This window comes from Bactrocera neohumeralis, chromosome 3, assembly GCF_024586455.1.
Source record: "Bactrocera neohumeralis isolate Rockhampton chromosome 3, APGP_CSIRO_Bneo_wtdbg2-racon-allhic-juicebox.fasta_v2, whole genome shotgun sequence".
NCBI classification, from domain to species: Eukaryota; Metazoa; Arthropoda; class Insecta; order Diptera; family Tephritidae; genus Bactrocera; species Bactrocera neohumeralis.
This window is the reverse complement of record NC_065920.1, coordinates 65,909,788-65,930,434: the sequence shown is the minus strand read 5'-3', so window position 1 is coordinate 65,930,434 and position 20,647 is coordinate 65,909,788. Positions and strand designations below refer to the sequence as shown.

The following is a 20,647-nucleotide window of genomic DNA, read 5'->3' as shown; positions in this document are numbered from 1 at the left end:
TTGAAAGGGGTGATCTTCATAAGAAATAAATGAAAAGAATACATATATAATTATAAAAAACTTCCCCACTGGTTATAAGAATATATTATAAAAAAAGACTACAATACATAAAAAATAAATATAAAATTATGTGTAAAAAACTCGGAAAAAAAAATAAGGAAAAATCGTCAACAAGTAAACCCTTAAATAGTAAATAAATTTAAAATAATTAATTAGATTTAAAATTAAAAATAAAATAAAAAAGTATGAATTAATAATATATAATAATTCATACAAAAAACAGCAAATAAAAAAATAAGAATAAATTAAAAATAAGTTAAAAAATTTAAAAATAATAAAGAAAAATGTTAATATTTATAAAAAGCGTGAGCCAGGAAAAATAACTATAAAAAACAATACTTAAATTAAGAAAAAAAAATTAATAAAATTTAATTTATAAAAAAAAAATTACATTGAAAAAAGTTTAAAATATGTAATGAAAACAAATGAAAGGAAAATTTAATTTGAAAAAAATGTAAATAATTAATTAAAAATTTAAATGTAATTAAAAGAAATTAACAATATTTTTCATTTTCTAAATAAAAAAAATTAAATTCAATTACATTTTTATTTAAACACATTTAAAACTAATATAACATAAATTACAAATAATAATAAAAATAATTAAAAGAAATATTAAAAAAATGTGATGAAAAGAAATAATAAAATAAAATTTAATTTAATTTCTTAATTAAAAAAATTATAAATAAAGTAACATAAATTTAAAATTTCAAAGTTCAACCAAAATACATATACCGAAAAAATTAAAAACTTTAATTTAAGAGAATTAAAAAAAAATAATTAGAAAAATTTTAATTAAAAAATTAAATGCAATTAAAAGAAAACAAAAAAATTAAATAAAAAATAAAATTAAACCGAAAAGTTTTTTTTTTTAAACTTATTTTAATATATTATTTTAAATTTCAAATAATAATAAAAATAACATATATAGTATAATAAGAAAATGTTTTGAAAATGTTTATGTACATATGAAATAAAATTTAATTTAATTTCATTAATTCATTATTATAAATAAAGTATTAGATTTGATTTCAAATAAAAAACTTTAAAAATATTCTGTTAAAAAAATTAAAAACTTTAAATTTAATTAAAAAAAAATCTCAAATAACAAATAATTAAATTAAAAAATTAGGTTTTCAATTAATTTGGAATAATTTTTTTTTTTATTAAAAATTAAATTTAAAAGAAATATTCCAAATGCAGAATTGAAAATTGATTTTGTTTTTTTAATTATTGAAACAATTTTTTTTAATTTAAAAATTAATATTTGAAATTTAAATTAAATTTATTTGAAATAAAAATTATTTTTAATTCAAAAAAATCTTATTCTAAATAATTTTCAATAAAAATTTTTTATTTTAAAAATTAAATTTAAAAAAATATTCCAAATACAGAATTGAAAATTAATTTTTTTTTCATTATTGAAACACTTTTTTTTAATTTAAAAATTAATATTTGAAATTTAAACTAAATTAATTTAAAACTAAAAATTATTTTTTAAATTAAAAAAAGAAAATTATTCTAAATACAGTATTGAAGAATTGAAATTTTTTTATTTTAAAAATTAATTTTAAATAAAAAAAAATTATTACAAATACAGCATTAAAAACCTCAAAAAAAAAATGTTCATCTCAAGTTTATAAATAAAAATGAAAAACAAAATTAATTCAAACTTTTTTCCCTTTTGTACTTCGTGTTCTGCTATTTAGAACTAGAGGTCACATAGAGCCATCAGAAAATTGGAATTAAAAATCTAATTTCAATTTCGAAATTTTTTACTTCAAAAATTCGAAATCCTGAGTATGGCTTAAATATTGCAACTTGAAATATTTCACCGAACGCCTTATACTCTATTAAACAAAAATAATGTGCAAGCCAAGAAATCTTAAATTTGAGCAAAACTTCTTAAAACAAGCAAAATTTTACAGAACACCACATCCTTTAAACTAAAACATAAATTTTTTTTTACAATTTAACACTAGACGCTCACATTTTTGTATGTTTTTTCTGCGCCACTCGCAGCAAGTGGCAATGTTGAATAAGTAGAAGAAGCCTTGGCTGCACAACACCAACAAACACTTTAGCCGCCACGCTTTTACACAAACAACTCTTTGTTGTTGCTGCCACTGACACCAACTATTGCTGCAGAGGTATGGCAGGCAAGCAAGCAGCAATAAATGGAGAAGAAGAAGAGGAAAAAAAACAAACACAACAACAACAACACCAATAACTATAACAAACAACGCCAACTGGTTGGCTGTTAAATATAGAAATGATACAGCACAAGAAACGCGCGCGTCGGCGGTGTCCGCCTGCTCCTTCGCCTCCTACTCCACACACCGAACGATTGCAAAAACAACAGCAAGACAACAAACTTTGCCACTGCGCGCGCACAAAACAGCAATGCGATAGCAATAATACAACAACAACACAAACAATAAACGTATTCAACAACCGATACAAGAGGAAACGCGTCAAGATGAAGACAACCTGTGTGTATATGTGTGTGTGTAAGTATGTAGAGGACGTGTAAGAAGAAGCAGCAGTAGCACAAAAGATTGGCGTCTCGGATTATCGCAACGATGCGCGTACCGAATTTGTATACGCGTGTAACCGGCGAAGTCTGATGAGCGAATGAATTGCGCTAGCGAGAGTAGCCAGCGCGAAAGTCAGCCAAACACCGCGACCACGAGCACAGCCGCAACCACCGCCGCCGCCGCCGCCGCCAGCGCTAGTAGACAGCCGGTGCGAATAAAATCAATTTTCATCTATTATTGTTGTTGCTGTTTTTGTTGCTTTCAGCTTTGTTGCGAATATTGTGTGCGGCAAGTGATTGACAACAAGAGCGGACCGGTTGGTTGGTTGGTCGCTTAGTTGTTGGCTTACTTGTTTGCTTAGATGATGAAGCGCTGGTTGGTTGTGCCGCTGTTGCTTTTGTAGTTGTTGGTTGGCCGCTTTGCTGTCAAGTCAGCATATTTGACCACAAATTTAGCGTGTATGCGAAGAAGTCGTCAGCAGCACTTTTTTAACTGTCTTACTAAATTGACAATAAACTGACAGGCCCAACAGCTAACGCAATAACAACAACAACAACATTAATGCTAACCACAATATTATGATTGCGTAGCGACCATAATTAATCTCAAATACAATTATAACAACAACAACAACATGTTGTGTGTCATATGTTGTCGCTGTTTTTATTGTTGTTGTTGTTGCTTGTGTCTTCTTTTGCGTTGCTGTTGTAAGGTTTAGTTATGTTTTTTATGGCTTTCCTGTTTATTAGCTGACGCGAAAAACGCAAAAAGCAGCCAACGCTGTAACCGCAAAGGTGAGTAAGTGGCTAATTGGCAGCGTTGTTGCTGCTGTTGTTGTCGTCGTTTATGATGTTTTCGTGTAAAGTGTCATCTTCATCATCAGCCTCATATTTTGTTTATTTGTAGATATGTAAATAAATTTAGATTTTCGTATTTTTGCGTTGTTAGGCGTATTGGAGCGAAAATAATATTAACGCTTTCTCCACACGCTCACCACACACGCTCGACTGGTTGACGTTAATTTGTTGATTTTTTTGTTTTTCTTTTATGTATTTTTTGTGGCTATTTGTCATTTGTTTTGCTGCTGCCACTTTGTTTTTGTTACGCTAATGTTTATTAGAATTAATTTTGTTACATATTTTTTATTGAAAAACAAGAAAAATGTTAACCGAAGCTATAATACCCTTCACAATCACATTTCTTATAGCAAAGAAGTGTATAAAAAGGTTTTGTCTTGATTTTGATACATCAATTTGTATGAGAACTATATGCTATGGTGGTCCGATCTGAAAAATATTCACGGCAATTGTAGCGTTGATTTGGAAGATAATCCATGTCGAATTTCGTGAAGATATCTCGTCAAATAAAAAAGTTTTCCATACAAGAACTTGATTTTGACCCATTAGTCTGTATGAGAACTATATGATTTGGACGAATATATCCATGTCGTTGATTTGGACGATAATCCATTCGAATTTCGTGAAGATATCTTGTCAAATAAAAAAGTTTTCCATACAAGAACTTGATTTTGACCCATCAGTCTGTATGAGAACAATATGCTATAGTGGTCTGTTATTGGTGGTTCCGACAAATCAGCTACTTGTGGAGGAAAGAGCGTGTGGAAAGTTTCGGATCGATATCTCAAACACTGTAGGAATAGTTCGCGTGTATAGCTTTATCGGGACGAGTCGAGCAAGAACGCGTTTCATACGCAAAATATCCACCAAAATCATTCGAACGGGCTCATCGCTCGCTCTATTGCCATTTCTCAAACACTTACCTGACGTTTTTCGACCATCATATCCTTCACTTTTTTAATATTTTCATTAGTTAAGGAGGTCGAAGGCCGTCCAGAACGAGACGTGTCTTCAACGATCTCTCGACCGTCTTTGAAGGCTTTTTACCACTCGTAGGATTGTGTTTTTGATAAAACTGAAGCACCGTAAGCCTTTTTCAACATTCATACTGATTTCGCACACGAAATTGAGTTGAAAAATATCAAATTTGAGATAAATTTTTTGTTCGATATTTTTATCCATTGTAAAAATCGCAACCCACTACTGAGGTGTACCGACTTAAGTAGCTGCTGTAAATGATGTGGTTGGCAGGTCGCGCTCATATTTGGCATAGTAATTAAGGACAGTTCTACCAACTTAGGGAAACACATTTTTTTGAAACACCATTTACCCGTGGAATTTAATTACAATCTTAACCCTGTGCTGTGTGCTTCTTCATAACTATCCCAGTAGAAATATTTTCCTACAATTTTTATTTCACAATATCTGTTTCAGATATATCAAGTAATATCCATGACAGACGCAAAAAAATCGTATTTTCTGCAACAAACCTTCACTTCTCTACTTTAATGTATATGTGTATTTGACTGATAAACAGGGCCTTCAAGTATCAAAAAATGTCTAAATTCGTCCTTCGCAATATTTTATAATACAACGGAGTTAAAAGAAATTTCAAAGAGAGAAATTTTGAAGAGTTGAAAAAATTGATTCTTGGTAAGATCTGGTTCAAAGACTTGAGGGGTTAGAAAAATCTGGCTATACGAAGCTCAACAAATCGTCATTGGGTTTTGTTAACGCAACTCAAGTTTAGCAATGGCTGTAGAGACAAGTAAGCCTATTAAAAAGTAGTCAGAGAATAGTGCGTATAGCTTATAATCTTCTTCTGAAATAGGAAAAGTATCCCGTAGAAAGAAATTTGCCATCTACTTAAGCTAAGTACCGAAGTATAACTTGTAAAAGATGGTAGGATAATGGATGACCCTAATTATGACTCTTGAACTATTTATCGCATTAAAAAGAACCTTGAGTATTTTGAGTAAAATACACAACTAAAGGGCTCTTTCCCTCGGTTAATATTTTAGAAAACTTATATGTTTCATATTTATGTAGCAAACTGCATATAATATGAAGGAATCTATGGATGAAATGTAGTATGTAATCTTTAGCAAACCATAAAAATAATAAAAATAAAAATAATAGCTGAGTTCAATAACCCTTTAAACACATTGTCGCATCATTGGAGAATAAATTACAATAAAAAAACAAAGAAGATTACAAAAATAAAACAACAATAATAACAATAACGTCAAACAAATAAATCTCACTGAGTTTAAAAATTAAAAGCCATTGTCGAAAGTGCTCAAGTACAAAGCTAATAAAAATATAATAACAATAAAAAATATATTTAACAATAAAAATGATTGTTAAATGACAATGAGATCACCGATGACGAGAGGGAATTACAAAAAACACAAAAAAAAACAATGTTAATAATGGGAAGTTTACGTGATCGCATACAAAACTTAATATTACCAAAATTAACTTTCTTTTATGTACATAAAGAGGCCTTTAATGGAGGCCCGGGGTCAAAATTGGATGATAGACGTGGCACCACCCATTTTTAGATGAAATCACATATCTCGAGACCCGTCAGACCGATTTCAACAAACGTGACATTCTTATGTTATAGTGCGATAATCGTACTACAACCACGCCTACTTCCGATATAACACAATTTTGAATTCCATTTGAAACTTACTATATCTCAGGATGAAACTTTGCCTATGAATATGACTGAAGCCTCCAGGTACTGAGTATGTGGTCCCGGCACTTATGGAATTCATACGTTTACGGGTTTCAAAAAATCGATTTTCTTATTAAATTTTATAACACCTCTAGAATATTGTCCTAAATTTTCAAGTTGATCCGAGTAATAGTTTACAGCCTTGAGAACTTATGCGCTCGAGGTCAGCTAGATTATCAGTGCGCCGTCTTTAAACGCATTTTCCTCGGAACTGTGTTTTTGAAGTCGGTTGGCAAGATTTCTCGAGAACTACTCAACCGATCTTCGAAATTTTACACAGGTCTTCGAGATACAATTCTTAAAGACTTGGATGACAGAATTAATTTTTTTGATTACAACTATTTGAAAAAAGTGACGCGGAATTTTCTCTGAAATTTTTATGTTTTTGTAAAATTGTCTGCCAAAAATGTTCAGATTTTCGTTTTTTTCCTTCGTCCAAGTTCTAAGTTAAGGTTTTAGTTTTAATTAATTTCTTTTACTTTTAGATGGGCGCATTTTTTTTCTGTGGGTTCACTGGAAATTACGGCGCAATGGCCGACTTTAAAATATTTTTTTCCAAAAATTTCACTGGAAATTTCTTTGATAATGTTTGTAACAATAAAAAATTCCAAAAAAATATTTAATTTTTTATATGAGAAAAAAATTATTGAAAAAAGGCTGCTGTTACCCGAGAAAACCCATGTAACTTCTTATGAGCTAGAAGTTACTTGCCTGGCTTTAATCCCTGCAAGTTGCAAGAGTATAAAATATTCGGTTATACCCGAACTTAGTTCTTCCTTACTTGTTTCTTATTGTCGTTATTCATATACTGTTGAACTTCCCCAACTCGAATCACTATATCCTACAAAACAAACTGTGAGTCAGAGAGACTTCCAGTTATGGAAGGAAATTTGTATGAAATTTGAAGTCTATTACCAATGCAAGAGTTCGGGTTACAGAGAACTTCGACTTATAGAAGTTCGATTTATGGAAGCTCAACTGTATTTCCCTTTCTAAAATATTTTTATAATCTAAATTGCAATAATTACAATTCCAGGAATGTAAAGATTCATTCACGAATCATAACTACATGCAATTCATTTCCATTAATGAGAAAAATTTGTGACGAAATCAACTAAATTAGCTCATTCATTGAAGCCACAAAGTTCAAAGCAAATTCCTAAAAACCGAACATACACAAACAAATCCACATAAAAAATCAGACGAATAGAAAGCAAACTAAACTTTTGAATACTGAGAACTAGTGGTGCCTGCGACAAAGATGCTTTATAAACTAAGAACAAAAGAAAACGTCATACAATTGACGAAACTATGTAAGCTTAAATGCGTCGAAATCAATTTTCTAAGTAAACTATGTCTTTTCACGGGTTCGAATCACTTATGAGTTGGGCTTTTATTTTGATAATAAGGATCCTTGTACTAAAATCTTTTATTCTGATATTTTGATAATAACGGTCTTTGTACTCTATAAGGTTCAAACTCATAGTTCTATATATAATATGTTAAAAGCTCTAACTTACAAAGTTCTCAAGTATCAATAGCTAAACTATATTTTAGATTATGATAGTTTAGTTTAAAGCGGCTAACTTCCAACTGTATATTTAATTTACACTTAATCACACACAGCCACACAAATATATGTTGCTGTTGCGTGTGCGCCTTTGGCTAATTGCCTGCAATCAATCAACACTCAAATGCACAGCGTGTGCTCAACTCAACCGGAATTCGCTGAACGTTGTCAATTTGTTGCTATTGACACGCTCAACAGAATATTATTTAGCTTGTTTGTTGTTGTTGTTAATATTTAAAATTTAAAATCCATGTATTAGTGTCAACTAATAGCATATTTATCAGGCTTAGTGGGAGGGATCATGTACAATTAATTCCAATATCCAATTAGGTAAACAAAAGTATTTGAAGACAACGAAAAAAAACACAAATAACAAGTGTACAACAAGCTTTGGGTCAAGTTTAATTTCAAGGTTCAAGCATATTAAAAACGGTAGTGTTTTTAAGATGACGCAATTAGGTCTTTGGGTTAGCAGGGGACTGAGTTAGTGGTTTTGTATAGAAACTTTAAGGTTATGTGGCGTAAGAAATGTCAAAAGTGATGACAAAACACGCTGTAACCATTGTTTCTTAACAATTTCAAGATTCTTATGTGGTTATAAATATGGTAGCGCTCATTTGTTTTTAAACTAAAACCTCTCCATGCCATATTTCAGCGCTTTTAGTGGAAACTTTGTGGTTATGTTGTGTAAGAAACGTCAAACAAGCGATGCAACCACTCATTCTAAATTATTTTAAGCTTCTTATCGGGTTACATATATGGTAGCGCCCATTTATTTTTTAACCAAAACCTCTTCATGCCATATTTCAGCGCTTTTTTATGAAAACTTTGAGGTTATGTTGTGTAAGAAACGTCGAAAGAAGTGTCAAGAAAGCGCTGTAACCATTATTTCCCAATTCTTTCAAGATGCTTATCTCATTACAAATATGGTAGCGCTCATTTGTTGTTTATCTAACAGCTCACACTCCACATTTCATCACTTAATACCGAAATTACTTAAGCAAAATAGCTCAAAATCAAATTTATTGTTGTTTTGTATATATAAACATAAATTAAAATAGCGATGATACAATTCATTCATTTTGCATATTAAACACATAATTTACATATTAATGGAGAAGTCAATGAATATGTTAAAATATAGACACCTGCACAAATGGCTCCTGTTGTAAGCTCGTAAATGAAACTACAAACAAAACTGTTAGCTATGCGAAGACAATAAATGAACCAGTTAATTTTGAACAAAAAATGAAAATTCAAAAAAAAAAAAAATACAAAATATTTTCAACAAAACAACACAGTAAACAGAGCGATTATGGCTAAAAGCAAATGCAAACAAAAATATTTTGCCGAAAGATTGCAGCGACAAACTCGTGCGGACCATTTATAAATACTATTTGCTAAAAATATTACTGCTAATGCCTGCTAAAATATTGCAATAAAAAGTAAAACAGAAGAAAACAAAAATTTAAAAACATCCAAGAAAAAATATACATAGACATGCAGATCAAAAGTAGAAGAGGGCTGTGATAGTAGAATTGGAAGAGTAAGAAGGCGGTAAACAAATAATTCCTTTGAGAAAAATATGAAAGAAAATTAATTTTAAAAATTAAAAAGATTATGAAAAAATTTTTTTGAAACAAAAACCATAAAAAATGTTGCCTACTTTTAAGCGCCGAGGTAAAAATTTGTAATAAGAGGCAAAATAATTCTTATAAGAAAAAATTAAAGAAAATTAATTTCAAATAAAAAAAATTACGAAAAATTTATTTCGAAAAAAACAAAAATAAAAATATTGCCTACTTTTAAGCGCAGAGGTAAAAATTTGTTAACAGCGGGCAGGACACGACGCAAACTATTGCAAAATTTAAAAACTTTATATACGAAAATGTAAGGTAATGAAGTGTTGCCACCTGTTTTTAAATGTATTTTAATAAAATGCATACAAAAATATAATTTTTGAGTATAGATAGTATACAAAACCAGCTTACGAGTATTTCAGTTAAACATATGTTTGTGAAGTGTTGCCAACTATTAAAAAAGCAGTTACATTTGATAGCCAAGCAGCAATCAAGGTAGTAACTTCGAATCGCATATCGGCCAGAAGTGTCTTGGGAGCTGCCAGAAGCAAGCAACTTCACTTCTACTAGTTACCAAGACAAAAAGGCATCGGGACAATGAAATATTGGACGAGATTGTCAAGAATGGTCTACGGCTAACACCCGAAAACGTAATCAACATTGGAAAACCCATGTATTGTCTATACGACTCACTCACTCAAAACAATCATCAATGCCTATGATCTCGACAGGAGCACGGTAAAGAAAATAAAAACCCGATGGAACGAGCTACCCAAGTGCAAACTGCAAAAGTCAAGTGCACATTGGTAGATTGGAAGTACACAAAATTCCCATTGGCACTCGATAGAAGAGACTATAGGAACGTGTTCGGAATACTAACTGGTCACTGTCTGGTGGAGACATACGCTCGCAGATCGGGGCTGACAGATCGAGAAGACTGCACAAAATGTCTAGAGCAAGACACTAGGCAACCAATCGAGCATCTCTTGTGCACTTGTTCCGCATTGGCAAAACAACGCTGTAAGCACCTGGAGTCTCCACGGTATGATAAACTGGAGGAGATATCGATAGGGAGGCCGCGGAGTCTGTTGAAATTCGTGTGAAGGGCAAGCATCTAAAAGGATGATTGCTCCTTGTGAAGCAAAGAAAGATTCAATCACAAAATATTAATAGTGAGAAAATAATTTTCTCAAGAACGGTGTATCGAGACAAAATGTTTGTTGCTACTTCAAAATACTCCACATATTGTTAAATGCCTGATTTTTTACCCCTGTTGACTAATGTCTTTTAAGTTGTGTTAACATACTGAAGGCTGAACATTCGCAAAGATAATGTCACTGCGTATCAACATCCTCCGCGCATTCTCTGTATTCCGACGAAAAAACTTTACCAATTAGTTGAAAGTGAAATCTTAAAGATAGGCGCCCTGTGATGAACCCTACAATGTTTCTACCTCTTCCCTCTTGCCTAATTGTACCAGGTTTTTGGTCTGTTCACCAACATCACTAAACCAAAGTATGGTAAGCCCTGTGTTGCTTGTTTTCTATGATATGAAGTGTTCCTGTTGAGAGTCCATTGCTCTAAGCAACCGAGTTTTCCACTGAAAGGCCAGTTATCCTTCTTGAATAACTTGACGACGTGAGACCTAACATATTTGCGCTTTACTATCTACTATAGGGTTAATGAACTTGCTAGTTAAAGCCGAAATTCACATTTCATCTTCTGTAATACCAACAATTTCGGCCTAAAATACAGAGTTGTAGTCTTTTAGTTTGAAGCTACTTTCTGGGTATGTATTACTACATAGCAAACCTGCTCCGCTTCCTATTTCAATCCTTGATCTAACGGTGGATACAAAGAATTCGTTCTTGGAACTGTCGACCACAAAATTTGAGCCATACTTCTATACTGGAGAATGGCTACGTTGTGTTTAATTTCCCATGAATCTCCTGTTCTCGGTCGCAATGTCAATTTAGCCCAAGTAATATGTAGCTTTAGTCTTTAATACGGTACACAAAGTGCTCAATATGGTTTCCAAGTATCAATATAAATCGCTTACTCAAAACAATCATCAATGCCTATTCAAAGACACTCTGACTCAAGTTGCAAATAGTTTCTAAGTAAATACTATCTATTTAAAGTAGTAAGTATTGGTTAAAAGTACTCAGTCAATATGTATGAAATTAATCGATCAAAATCAAGTTCTTGTATGGAAAACTTTTTTATTTGACAAGCTATCTTCACGAAATTTGGCACAAATTATTGTCCAAGGAAATGATACAATATCCGAAGAAAATATTCAAATCGGACAACTATAGCTTATAGCTGTCATACAAACTGAACAATCAAAATCAAGTCCTTGTATGGAAAACTTTTTTATTTGACGAGATATCTTCGCGAAATTTGGCACAGATTATTTTCTAAGGCAACAATGTAATCTCCGAAGAAATTGTGCAGATCGGACAACTATAGCATATAGCTGTCATACAAATTGATCGATCAAAATAAAGTTCTTGTAAGGAAAACTTTTTTATTTGAAGAGATATCTTCACGAAATTTTACACAGATTATTATATAAAGTAACACTTTAAGTTCCAAACGTATTGTTCAGATCCGAATACTAGATGAAATATGACTGCCATGCAAACTGACAATTACAATCAACATAAAAATCAAATAATCCATTTTTTAATGCTAAATCACGTTTAAAAAAAAATTAAAATCGATTTATCAAAATTTATGCCACGCGTGAAGTCAAATTCTTATAACCAATTTTTTTACTTGACTTACTTATGTATATTTCTACCGTAGTTATTTGCACGCGCCTATCAACATACATACATTATGTATACATGTGCCATATGTAGTGAACAAACTATAAGTCATTTTTCAATTCGTTTCAAATTCATTATTGCGCCTAGTTACCGCTAATGTGTCAACTATTAACCCCCAACACGTAATCCGATTGTAATCCAATTGTGTGAATGGGCGACGGTTAAAGTGTGCGCGAGCGGACGAGCGATGAGGTAATACCAATTCACACACTCACGCTCAGCTGCTAAATAAATTCAATTAAATAAAAACACATGCGCCACACACACACATATGTATGTACATATATAGCGTGTGAGCGGCGGCAGCAAAAATTTTTTGCACAAAACCGCTGCAAGCCGCTGCTCATAAGCACAAATATAGTATGCGTATGTGTGTGTGTGTTGACAAATTCTAACAAAGGCTATTGACAACATAACAAAAATGGAGTTGCAAAATTTCGTAGCAAAGTGTCAGCGGTGACGGAATCGCCTAGGTGAAATGAACGAAACACGAATTCTAGGCTCCAATATATAGTATACATACATATGTACATACTTATATCTAATAGAATCACATGCGCTAACTGGTTTAATTGAGTGAAAGCTTCACACAATAGATTTAACTCTGATTATCTTTTATTATGTTCTTGTTCTACAATTGTTATTGTTATTGTTTGAACACAACACTTGTGTTGTTAAGATAACGCTGAGTTGACAGTATTTTCTCATTTACTTTTTTTTTTGCTGAGTTGTTGCGATTATAAAATGCATAAATATTTGTTATCGAGTAACGAAAGCTCGAACGCATTCGAGTATGTTGACGACGATATAGTGACGATAATTCGCTTACAACAACAGCAATAAGCAAAAAATAATAATAAATAATTGATGCTAATTATTGTTGTTGTAAGTGTGGTAAATATAAAAATTATGCTGACGTTAAGGTGGTTTAAAAACACTATGAAAAAACATTCACGTTACCAACAAAAATATTTGAAAAAAAAAATAAGGTTAAGTGGCCGAGAGCAGTGAAAGCACCCTTTGGGAATTTCTTTGAGTCGCAACCTGCAGTTAACCGAGCCAATTTTAAAGCTTGCCTGTCGCATCAGTACGTCAGCTTTAGCCAGATCAAGCGTTATACATACATATGTATGTATATGCCCTTATCTACTCTCTTGTCTTAAGTGCTGATATGTTTATCGTCGAGTCTTTGATGGGGTCCTTCTTTCTCAGCCCATGATACTTTCTTTTTTGTTCTAAGTGAGCCGGGGTCTCCAGTCTCTATAGTAGCTTTTGATTTAAGGTCGGCCACAGTTGCAAATTCTTGCTAGGGTGCTCTTCCCATATGCTTGGTGTGCCGCTGGTATTTGTGTGCCCGGAGGTTCTCATTAGGTTATCTTTACTGCAGTTTGCTCTGGTTGCTTTAGAGTGATGGCGAGCGTAGGGTATCTACATAAGTATTCCTCGTCTTGGCCATCGTTATTTTGTTGTTCATTCTGTTGTTCTAGTGGATCTCCGCTTCAAGCCCTATCTCTGTGCGTTGTAATAGTTGCCCTTTATGTCCCGTGATTATCTATGCAAACAGGGAGGCCACGCGAGGCTTGACTGGGAGCTTATGTTCAGAGACAGATTCGGGCACGACTCAGGAGCTCGTCTCAACTGAACCTGTACGACCAAAAAATTATGGCGACGTGCACTGAACGTACTTAAACAACTGCCAGGGTTTTAACGAGACGAAGGTGTGAACAGAATGAGGCTGTCAGCCATTTCGGTAAGGTGCCACCCTTACCTACTCAGGAAACTGCCTCACATCTTTGTCAAACTATTCCGTACCGTGTTTCCAGTACACCATAATCAGAAACTTACTGGCCTTGATTCTGATGGGTGCTTCCCCAGGGTTTTCGCAACGTCTGTGCACGTTTGGTGCTGATCGCTGTATTGTTCCCTCATCCTTTTGTTGCCACCTTCTCGTCGGTTCTCCATCGTGCACCCCCGGTTGGAGTTGTGGACTGCAGCAAAATATTGATGCCCGTCCAGGGTTAAAGACGGCATCTTTTCGCCCCTTCGCCGGAAGTTCATTGGGCGCCTAAGGCGTTTTGAGCAAGGCCCTCCTCTCGTGCAGCTCTTGGTCGGGGGCAGCGTATTACAATTCGCCAGCTTTGACCGCTGTAGGAGCCTGAGCTCAACCTTACTAAAGCATATAGTGATCATACAAATTAACCGATCAAGCTGAAGTCCTCGAATGACAAAGAAAGAGAGCTAACATAAATTCAAGTTTCTCGTTCACACTATAAATACTCGATATACATACATACATATGTACTTCTTTAAGCTTTCTGGTATTCTTTAAACCCTCTTTATTCACTCATAACTAAGCTTTTCCCTTGTTTCTCGTTCTTTGTTTTTATGCTCTTTTACTCTCAAATTATTTTGACTTCACTTCTACGTTTTCCCTCATTTGTTTTACTGGATATAGTTTTCAGACCCGCCACAGCAACTTTCTCACAATTTTCGTCCACACAAAGTTATATTTTCCTCACCTTACACCCTCCGCCATATTCCTTACATTTAAGTTATTTTATTTTACGAATCTGCTGTCGTTTAGCAGCGCTTTTGGAAACTTTGACAGTTGACAGCTGACAGCTGACAGCTGAAAACAGCGAGCCTTTAAAGACAAACTGAACAGCACCACAAAATACATATACCTTTAAGGCACACCCTCGTATATACAAACATATTTTTTACGATATTCAAACAAATACGCAAACGCGATTGTTGTGATCGAAGAGAAAAAAAAAACGAATGCATAGGTACAACATCGCTTATTTACGATCCGTTACCTACCCTACAAACGTGCGTGTGAGCGTTCAATGAAATTTCTATAAAAAAAAAAAACACTTGAAATAAAATAACGCAAAATATATGCATATATAGCTGTAGAATATATATAAAGTAATAGCTGATATTGTTTGCGCGATCAACAAATGAGTAAATACACAGGCATACAAGTTATGTGAGTGTGTCTGCGGCGGTGTGATAATACGCCAATGTAGAGCGTGTGTAGCGTGCTTTGGCGTTCAAGCGAATATAAAAAAAACTGTGCAAATAATAAACATATTTATGTATATGGCGTATACATATTTACAACGAGCCTTCAGCGCTTAGGGAGCACGGCCGGCCTCCTGCCCCTCTCCACCCCTTGAAATGACTAAACTCTATAACCAACCACAGATATACGCGTTAAATGCCACAACAATTGCATATCTAGAAATATATGTATATGCGCATAAATGTTTTGCGATTTCGATTTCCGCTATTCTTGTCCTCTTTTTTCCGGTCATATGTACGATATATGTATGTATAAAGATAAGTATAATTGTGCAGAATTTTTTTATGAGCTCATTGTTTAATATTTACAAATTTTTAATTCATTTAAAATTGCATTTAATTCATTATTTCTTTACCTCAAAATTTTTGTAATTATTTTAGTTATTTAATTTTTCTATATTATATTATTATATTTTTTTAACCTTTTTACATTTTTAATTCATTATTATTTTTTAACTTTTATTTTCATTATTATTTTACCTCAAATTTTGTTAATTATTTTAAAAATTAAATTTTCTGTTCATAATTTAATAATAATATTTTATAAATAGTGATAATTTTCTTATTTTTTATCAACTTTACACTATTATCTCGATTTTGTTTACTCTTCTTTTTCTTTCTTTAGTTAATTTTTTTTTAATTTTTAGCATTTTTTATTTTTACAAATAATAATTATTTCATTTTCAATTTTGTTCATTATTAATTATACATTTTTTATTTATTTTTTAAATTTTTTCCAAAATTTAATATATATTTTTAAGTTGTTAATTAATTTTTAATTATTTAATTTTTCTCTTAATAATTTGATGATAATATTTTACAAATAATAATTATTTCTTAACTTTTTTCAATTTGAGACTATTTTTTAATTTTGTTTATTCTTCTTTTCTTTTTCTTTCTCTAATTTTCATTTCTCAACTAATTTCTAACACCTTTCAATTTTCAATAAATTTTATAAGTTTTTAATTCATTATTAATTATTTTATTTTTCACTTTCATATATTTTAATTATTATATATTTAATTTAATTTTTGTAAATTTTCAATTTTTATTTTTTTATCTTATTTTACATTTTACATTTTACTTATATTTTTTTCCGTTTTAATTGATTAATTTTTAAAAAATTGAATTAAAAAAAAATTAATTTTAACAAATTTTTTAATTTTTAATATATTTTTCAAGTTTTTAATTCATTATTTCTTCTTTTTCTTTCTTTAATTACCTTTTTTTTTAATTTTTAGCCTTTTTATTTTTACAAATAATAATTATTTCATTTTCAATTTTGTTCATTGTTAATTATAAATTTTTTATTTATTTTATAAATTTTTTCCAAAATTTAACATATATTTTTAAGTTTTTAATTCATTATTAATTATTTTATTTTCCACTTTTATATATTTTAATTATTATATTTTTCAAATTACGTTTTTTTAATTCAAATTTTTTGTAAATTTTCAGTTTTTATTCTTTTACATATTTTTATTATATCTTAAATATATTTTTTTATATATTTCACATTTTACTTTAATTTTCCCCATTATTTATTTAATTCATCATATTTTTAATTATTACCAATTTTGTTTATTTATTTTTATAATTTTTAATAATTTTTTTCGTCTTAATTTATTATTTTCTCATTTTTAATTTTTATATTTTTTATTACTATTTTATATAATTATAATATATTTATAATCTTACCATAATTATTTTTTACACTATTAAAATTTTTTCAGTTTCACTATTAATTAAAAATAATTTTTATTTTTATTTATTTATTTTCAAAATATTCTCTTATTATTATATATTTACTTACTTTAATTTAAATTTTCGTATTTTAAATTTTTTAATTATTGTTTTTTTTTTAATATAAATTTTTGGCTTTTTTTTCTTTATTTGAAATTTTTTTATTTTACATATTTTTTAAATTTTTTTATTGTTTAAATTTTTTTAACTTTTTTTATTTTTAATTTTTATAATCTATATATGTTTTAAATTTTTTAATTGTTAACATTTTTTGGTTCTTAATTTAATTTTTTTGGTTTATTATTTAATACTTTATTTCATTTTTTTAATACCTTAGTATTTTATGCTTTGAAATCGAATTTTTACATTTTTTAAATGGATTATTTTTGTTGTAGTATTTGTATTATTATTTTTTTATTTTTTGTTATAAATATTTTTAACGTTCTTAACGTTTTATTAATTTATACATTGTTTTTATATTTTTACCAGTTTTATATGTACATGCGTATATATTATTTAAATTTTATAATTAATTTTTGAATTTTATGCTGTACTTAAATATTTATATTTTTAATTTTTATATTTTTTAAGTTTACTACTTTTTAGTTTTATATTATTTATTAATTATGTATTTGTTCTATTAATGTTTTTATTATTTTTCATTTTTTAATATCAAATTTTTATACTTTCTAAATTTACATAATGTAAGATCTTAAGTAATTTTTGGCATTATTTTATTCTTATGAATTTTATTGTTTCGATATTTTTTTAAATTTCTTAATTAATTTAATTAAATATTTTAACTTTTTCATAATTTTATCTAATTTTTTTGATTTTTATTGGTTCTACATTTTTTTAATCTTTTAATTAATTTCTATAATATTACTACATTTATTTTTCATCAACTTTTTTAAATTTTTTTATTATTATTTTTATTTAATTTTATTTCAATTTATTTATTTTTTTTGTGCTTTTAGTTTTGCTGTAATTTATCTGCTCCAATTGCAATTTCCTTCAACGACATGCTTGCCTCGCATTCATTCATATATACACACAAACATACGAATAACTGCATAACAAATATGTAAATGCTCACATAAAAAATGCTTAGATAACTGTAAACAAAAAGCAAGAATATAAAATATTGCTTACATTCATAAAAAGGCGCTAAAACAACCGCTACTGGAAGCGCCGCAGCTGCGAGTCAGTCTTTCAACCACACAATGTTTTTTTTATTATTTTTGAACTTTTACAATTTTTTATTTAAAAGCAACAATAACTTTAAAATTGTTATAGTTAACTTTTTGCACAAAATTTTTTTTTGTTTTTGTATTTTTGTAATAATTATTAACAGTTCAAATATTTCACGACACTCAATTAGTTCCCAACAACAATTTGTTAAATAAACTTTTTTGTTATTTTTTTCAGACACTTTCTACAAATTAGCGTGACTTGCGCTACACTATTTTGTACACTCAATTTCCATTACAATTCTGACTTTCGCCAATTTGTTTTCACACTTCATTTAAGCACAAATAATTTATTATAGAAAATTTGCTTTTGTTTGAATTTCTACACGCGCCGCGCGCTACTCTCTGTAAGTATATAAAAAACGTGTGCACGCTGCAGGCAGATTCGCAACTTACTGGCTGGGAATGGCAAGCCAAAGCTACGACAGAAGTCGTAGCCAGTCGGTGGCTAGGGAGCGAGTAGCTTTTTGCGCGCGTTTCACTTAAAACAACAACAAACCCCCACTATATACATATACATATATATAGCTACAAAAAACAGCGTGCTAGAACTGCTCATTCAGAAAATCAGCGTGCACTCACTCTCTCTCTGGGCACACTCACCCACCTCCGCACCTATACACGTATTTGTTATACAGTATATGCTCCCTTTTGCCTATTATCACATACTCGCTGCCTTTCTTTCGCTTTTGGCGTACTCACTCGTAAACAAATTGAAATTGTATGGGTCCCGAAGCAAAATTTATGGGACACAACGCGAATTTGGGAAGTTTAAAATTCACCTAATACATATCCACGGTTGTACTTATACATATAATATTCTAAATACATATATGTATACATATGTACCAAAAAAGAATCCGAAGGGAGTACAACGGAATCACTAGATGAATGCCTAAATCGATTTCGTTGAAACTTTTGAGATATTCAGAGCGCGCTCCTTTACAATACATTTCTCAACTGACGAGTAGAGCCGAAATTTTGAATATTTGTGATCGTAAGTTTTCGCCGGTATTTAAAAAGTAATTTTTGTTTCAACGAATTCAATAAAATTTGAACCTCTATTGTGTACTCTTAGGAGAAGGTTATAGACGTAAAAATAAATTTACGATTATTATCGTTTAATGGTCCAAGTTGACTTATTACTACATATTCTCAGAGATGGAGAAAAAAATATTCCGCTAGATGGCGCAAATTCGCCTTATTAACAAAAATCACTAATTTACGATTTTAAATTTTTAAAGTTCCATTTCAATCTTTTTAGTGTTTCATTTCAATCTCAATGATTTAATGGGGAATTGGATGTAACAGCATCTTGCTACAAGCTATACAAGCTTGTAAAGCTCCGTTAATTCTCTACCTTGCTCGTAAAATAGAACTCTGTTGCGATAATTTTTGTGGTGATACGTCAAGTCAATAGTCTATGCCAACAAAACGGCTACAATCAACTAGTTATAAATCAGGAATCAGAACATTACTGACCAGACAGCCTCCCTCTTATGTGATTTATATGAATTGTTTGTTCGTTTCGACACTCTCTAAAAGGTGTGGAATGAGGGAGTGCTAACATAAATTCAAGTTTCTCGTTCGCACTTTAAATACTCAATATCCAACTTTAAGCTTTCCGACATTCTTTTGAACCCTTTTTATTAACTCATAACTTAGCTTTTCTCTTGTTTCTCGCTTGCCCAACAGCTTTTTACACTCAAATGAGGGATTCAAAATCCGTTAGAAGGATTTGGTATTTACCCATAAGGCGCGCGGTGGCTATGTGTCCGAATTTCTGTCCTAACACTGAAAGCCATAAAATAATGAAATCAAAATAAGAGGTTTATCATAGATTTTAAGATGATTGCAAAGGAGAACCTTTAAAAATTCTTGCTTTTAAAAATGTCTAATAAGTTTGTAGGAAAATTTTCAATTTTCCTTGGATACAATGGAAATTTTGGACTAAATCGAAGAAATAATTTGGTAAGAAGGCACAATATACCTTAATTCACCACCATCGGTTCATGCGCTATCGCAAGATTATTTTAATCCAAGATCGCTCTAAAGAAATTCTCTCCCTAGTTGTGGGAATTCTACCAGTTCATTGCGCTATCGGCGTCCTTGCTCTAAGGATAAAAATCTTACCGAACGCCAGCTGGAAGAAGACGAAGTGGAAGCATCTCAACACTTTCAGAAATCGCACCATGCTTAAACGCGTGTTTTGGCCACAAGGCACTTTGCTGACTTGTAAGATCGAATACAGCAATTCTCTTTTTATGACATCGCAACGGACTGCAAATAGTGGTCCAAGTACGATCTCCCACCCCAGTTCCTCAGATTTTGAGATATTGATTTGAAATTTTGCAAATGTTCTTTTCTCCCCTAGAAGCTGATAATT

The 20,647-nt window shown here is 30.9% G+C and overlaps 1 protein-coding gene across 6 annotated transcripts in view; it reads right to left on the bottom strand.

The window, feature by feature from the left end:
* The window catches only part of LOC126754246 (uncharacterized), an 83,732-nt gene that overhangs the window by 47,252 nt on the left and 15,833 nt on the right, over positions 1–20,647 (bottom strand). Inside the window, exon 1 of one of the 6 annotated variants that reach the window (XM_050466244.1) lies at positions 18,164–18,653. The exons of 4 other annotated variants lie outside the window; for them this stretch is intronic. The gene's annotated coding sequence lies outside the window, so the exon portion shown is untranslated. Of the gene's footprint in view, positions 1–2,050; positions 2,678–18,163; positions 18,654–20,647 lie in introns of those variants that run through there. One more of the 6 variants, XM_050466245.1, reaches the window with a different exon arrangement.